Source organism: Triticum urartu, chromosome 3A, assembly GCF_056163025.1.
Source record: "Triticum urartu cultivar PI428250 chromosome 3A, HENAU_Tu73, whole genome shotgun sequence".
Classification (NCBI taxonomy): Eukaryota; Viridiplantae; Streptophyta; class Magnoliopsida; order Poales; family Poaceae; genus Triticum; species Triticum urartu.
The window spans coordinates 55,340,229-55,345,976 of NC_141875.1; positions in this window are offsets into that span (position 1 = coordinate 55,340,229).

Genomic DNA, 5,748 nt, shown 5'->3' on the forward strand with positions numbered 1-5,748 from the left:
GGGGGCGCCCCACTTGACTTGGGGGGCAAGCCTCCCTTGGCCGCCCCCCCTTGGAGATTGGATCTCCTAGGGCCGGCGCCCCCCTAGGGGCCCTATATATAGTGGGGGGAGGGAGGGCAGCCGCACCAAGTCTCTGGCGCCTGCCTCTCCCCACGTAACACCTCTCTCTCTCTCGTTGGAGCTTGGCGAAGCCCTGCTGAGATCACCGCTGCTTCCACCACCACGCCGTCGTGCTGCTGGATCTCCATCAACCTCTCCTTCCCCTTGCTGGATCAAGAAGGAGGAGACTTCTTGCCAACCGTACGTGTGTTGAACGCGGAGGTGCCGTCCGTTCGGCACTCGGTCATCGGTGATTTGGATCACGACGAGTACGACTCCATCAATCCCATTCTCTTGAATGCTTCCGCTCGCGATCTACAAGGGTATGTAGATGCACTCCCCTCTCCCTCGTTGCTAGATGACCCCATAGATTGATCTTGGTGATGCGTAGAAAATTTTAAAATTCTGCTACGTTCCCCAACACTTGTGCGAGCTGATGGGTCGGTATGCCTGTCTTGGGAAGATGACTATGAGGAGGTACAACAGTTCTACACAAATCTGTATACATCTCAAGGAGTCAGACCCCTTGATGAACTGCTGGACTTAGTTCCAAATAGGGTGACAGCACCTATGAATGCACACCTAGATAAGCCATTTACGACAGAAGAGGTGAGGGTGGCGCTGTTTCAGATGGCCCCATCCAAAGCACCCGGAGTGGACGGATTTACTGCGGGATTTTTTCCGAGGCACCGGCCATTGCTGAAAGATGATATAACCCCGGCAATGTTGAGTTTTTTGAATGGGGGCGAGCTTCCAGAAGGTAATGACACATCTATCACCCTCATCCCAAAGGTTCGACATCCACAAAGAATAACCCAATATAGACCTATTTCTCTTTGTCCTGTGTTGTACAAGATTGCAACAAAATGTATTGTTAACAGAATGAGAGATTTTCTTGATGACATTGTAAGTGAGGAGCAAAGTGCTTTTGTGCCTGGGCGCCTCATTACAGATAATGTTCTTATTGCTCATGAGAGTATCCATGCAATGAAGAAAAGGAGGATGGGAAAGAATTGGGTATGTGCTGTCAAGTTGGACATGATAAAAGCTTATGACCGCGTCGAATGGCATTATCTTCATGCGATTATGACCAAGTTGGGATTTGGCTCGTCCTTTATCCGACTGATTATGAAGTGTGTAACATCAGTGCGGTTCGCGGTTCGAGTGAACGGGGAGCTGCTGCCGTTTTTCACCCCTTCTAGGGGATTCAGGCAAGGATGTCCCATGTCACCTTATTTATTCCTTCTATGCACTGAGGGCTTTACTACTCTATTAAACATATATGGTGGAGTGTATGCAGATAAGGGGATTCGAGTGTGCACCCAGTCACCATGGATTAATCATCTACTGTTTGCAGATGATAGTCTTACCTTCATGCAAGCTAAACTGGAGAGTGCAGAGCGTCTAAACAACATTCTCAGGATTTATGGTGAGTGTTCGGGACAGTGTGTTAATAAAGAGAAGAGCTCCATATTTTTTAGTCCAAACACTCCTAGTCCAGTACGGGCAATTGTGAAAACTGCGATGGGTATTTCAGTTGAGGCTTTCAATGAGAGGTATTTGGGCCTCCCCACAACAGTTGGACAGATCACCTCAGACACCTTTGATTTCGTTGGAGAAAGGGTGAGGTCAAAGTTGAATGGGGGTACAAAAAGATTGGTGTCTTGCACGGCGAGGGAAGTGCTCATCAAGGCAAGAGCACAGGGGGTGCCAACATACACTATGAGTTGCTTTAAACTCACGAAAAAAGTGTACAAAAATATATTCTCGCCGATGGCAAAGTTCTGGTGGAGCAGTTCCATAGATCGAAGATCTCTACATTGGATAGATTGGAAGTCTTTGTCGCTTCCAAAAATTAGAGGAGGCATGGGATTTCGTGATCTGAAATGCTTCAATATTGCATTGTTAGGGAAACATGGCTGGAGGCTTATCACTAGCCTGAATTCGTTATGCTCTCGGGTGTTGAAAGGCCGCTATTTCCCGAACATGGATTTCATGCATGCTACTGTTCCTTGTAACACATCGGCTACCTGGCGAGCGATCGTTGCCGGGAGGGCGGCACTGGCTACTGGCCTGCTCAAACGGATTGGCGATGGCTCGTCCACGCGCGTGTGGCAGGACGGATGGTTACCGGGCAAGCTTTTGCTGCGGCCCACTGCACAGATCGGTACAACACCTATCAATCTTGTTTCAGACCTGATCGATGATGTGACTTGGTCTTGGAAAGCTGGCCTTGTTCGAGAAAACTTTATACCACCGGATGCTGATACTATTTTGAATATTCCACTCAGACAAGGTGGTGGTGATGATTATTGGGCTTGGGATCATGAGAGATCGGGTTCCTATACTTTGAAGTCAGCGTATCGTGCTCTAATGACTCATAACGAGCATTCAGCTCTAGAGGAAGGGGCGACTACAGAATCTTCAGAGAATAATAAGCAGTTATGGACTCGTCTTTGGAAGCTCAAAGTGCTACCTAAGGTGCGTGTGTTCTGGTGGAGGGTTCTCCGTGGCATTCTTCCAGTGGAGAGCACACTACAGTACAGGCATATTGCAACCTTAGCACGATGCAAGGTGTGCATGGGAGCTGATGAAGATTTGATGCATGCTTTGATCAAGTGTTCGCATGCTCAAACTTTCTGGACAGGAGCTCGAAATTGGCTGCAGGTCAAGCTACCGGAGTTACACCCTATGACTTGGTGTAGGGATATTCTTTGCCACTCTCGGTTTTCAGAGAGTGACCGGGCAAAAATTGTTACTGTCATGTGGGCCATTTGGACCTCTCGCAATAATATAACGCATGACAGGGCAAGTATGAACCCGACGCAATCTCTCAAACGTATAAGAGAAACTCTTGCCTTGCTGGAGCTTCCCTTGGAACAGACGAAAGTTCTACCTGGCTATGGCTGGAGGCCACCTGATCAAGGCTGGATAAAGGTAAACACAGATGATAGTGTTTCAGCGCTTGAACACAGAAGTGGAGCTGGAGGAGTGGCACGGACGTCCTCGACCTTCTTGGCTACCTGAAGCAAGCCCTACCCCCACATCACGGATCCGCTGATAGCTGAGGCGTCTGCTTTGCGAGATGGGATGATCTTCGCATAGTTTCGAGGCTTTTCGCAAGTGCTCATGGAAACAGATTGCCTGGAATTGGTTCAGCTATGGCACTTACGACGGTTTTCGCGCTCCATTGTAACGCCGCTATTATTAGAAATAGAAGAGCTAGCCTTATCTTTTCAATCTTTTGATGTTCAACATGTATCGAGAAACTCCAATATATCGGCCCACTTGTGTGCTAAACATGCTTGCACCTTGGGGATCACCGACTGCTGGATGGACTCCCCCTGGCTTTCTCATGACCAGCGTTTTGGCTGATCGTGTGGGATCAGAGTATAGTTGAATAAAGCTTAAAGTTTTCCGGAAGAAAAAAAGCATAGGATGCCGTGGGGCAGAGGCAGCAAGCACGCGCTGCGAACGACTCGGCGCGCGGATCGATTTTCGGCGGAGGAGCGCGCGTTTTTTGTACTTCGTGAAAAAATCAAACTTTGAAAGGTATATAAATACTAAGGCGTCCTTCCTAAAACAATAGGAGCATTAGCGCAGCGTCAGCTAGGTAATGCTTTGAACGGCACGTCGTGGGTTCGAACCACGGGAGCGTGTGGATATTTTTGAAAAAAATATTTTTTGTGGCAATACCTTTTTGACAAACAGAGGATATATGCATGATTAAATAAAAAGTAAGGGTTCTTTTTGTAAAAGAGCATGCCACTTCAGCCCCTGACAGCGGGTCCCAGCGGTCACATACACCGTCAATACGCGTTTATACGCAGCTTAGACTGTTTTGCAATGCTTAGGCCCTGAGTTGGTACTGAACTGCAAAACTTTTGAGTAGTGGTATGAATCCGTGTTCGAAGCACGGGAGCGTGTGGATATTTTTGAAAAAAATATTTTTTGTGGCAATACCTTTTTGACAAACAGAGGATATATGCATGATTAAATAAAAAGTAAGGGTTCTTTTTGTAAAAGAGCATGCCACTTCAGCCCCTGACAGCGGGTCCCAGCGGTCAGATACACCGTCAATACGCGTTTATACGCAGCTTAGACTGTTTTGCAATGCTTAGGCCCTGAGTTGGTACTGAACTGCAAAACTTTTGAGTAGTGGTATCAATCCGTGAGTAGGTGCTGAAGTGTGGTACCAACATGCAATTAACTCGTGGCCCGTGGATGGATGTTCATCACCTACGGCGTTGGGCCAACTTCAAAAAATAAAAATGAAAACTATAATGCACAGAGGATATATGCATGATTAAATAAAAAATAAGGGTTCTTTTTGTAAAAGAGCATGCCACTTCAGCCCCTGACAGCGAGTCCCAGCGGTCAGATGCACCGTCAATACGCGTTTATACGCAGCTTAGACTGTTTTGCAATGCTTAGGCCCTGAGTTGGTACTGAACTGCAAAACTTTTAAGTAGTGGTATCAATCCGTGAGTAGGTGCTGAAGTGTGGTACCAACATGCAATTAACTCGTGGCCCGTGGATGGATGTTCATCACCTACGGCGTTGGGCCAACTTCAAAAAATAAAAATGAAAACTACAATGCATAGATGCATTTGGTCCGTTCACGTTTGTTTGAGTTTGTGCCGACAAAAATCACGACTCAACGCGTCGATACAAAGGGATGGGTGTCTTAAATTTGGGTCGGGTTTGTGTCCGCAAGGACTATGCAGAGAATATCGTTAGGAACAGAGGACGTACTCCTTGGAGATTCATCACGATGAAAAGAAGCTGAGAGAGTGGCAATAGCATCACGAGTAGGTGTACTTCTTGTGGACCCGTCGTAGTTTCAGCAGCAAGAGATCAGTGTTAACCATGATAACTACCATTCATCGATGAAATGTGTAGTTATCATGTGATTAGAACTACTCCTTTCATTTCAAAATAGATGACCCGACTTTATATTAACTTTATAATAAAGTTAATAACGAAGGGAGTAAAAGAGATCTTTCTTTTCTTTTGTGATTAGAAACGTAGTTATTATTGGTCCTGTGTGCTTGCACTTCCGTTGCATTGACTTGAGAAATAGAAGATATATTTCTGTTTTCTTAGTCAATCTCAATTTCACCTATTCTTTTACATAGGAGTAGAAGTCCTGATAAGAGAAAACTAACTGTGGTACCCAAACAATAGGAGATAGCAACTGCTTGACAACAATATATTAACTTGTAAGATCTGCTTGTTGTTGCTATATATTACATATGCTAGACAGCTCCTGACCAAACTTGTAGAAGTCTGCGTCAGTAGCACTCATACTTAATTTTTCAATTCTCGCGCCGCTTGGTCCTAACTGATGAGTGGTGGTGTGGAGTGCTGCCTGATGGGTTATTTGCTTTGCACTATATAGTATTCTGCTCCAGTTGAGGACACTAGTTAATCTTGTTCTCTCTCTCTGCCCTGGATGTGGTCTGGACTCGCAGCCATCGAGAAGTTTGATCTTATTGAGGGCCAGAAGACCGATTGATGGATGGAGCTTGTAGTGTCGGGTTGCTGGTGAGTGTTAGATTTCTGGCCGCGAGTACCCAAATTTGAAGTTTCTGCCTGGTTATGGACTAGAACTAGATTGGTGTCTGCTTAGTTGATACTCCTATCTGA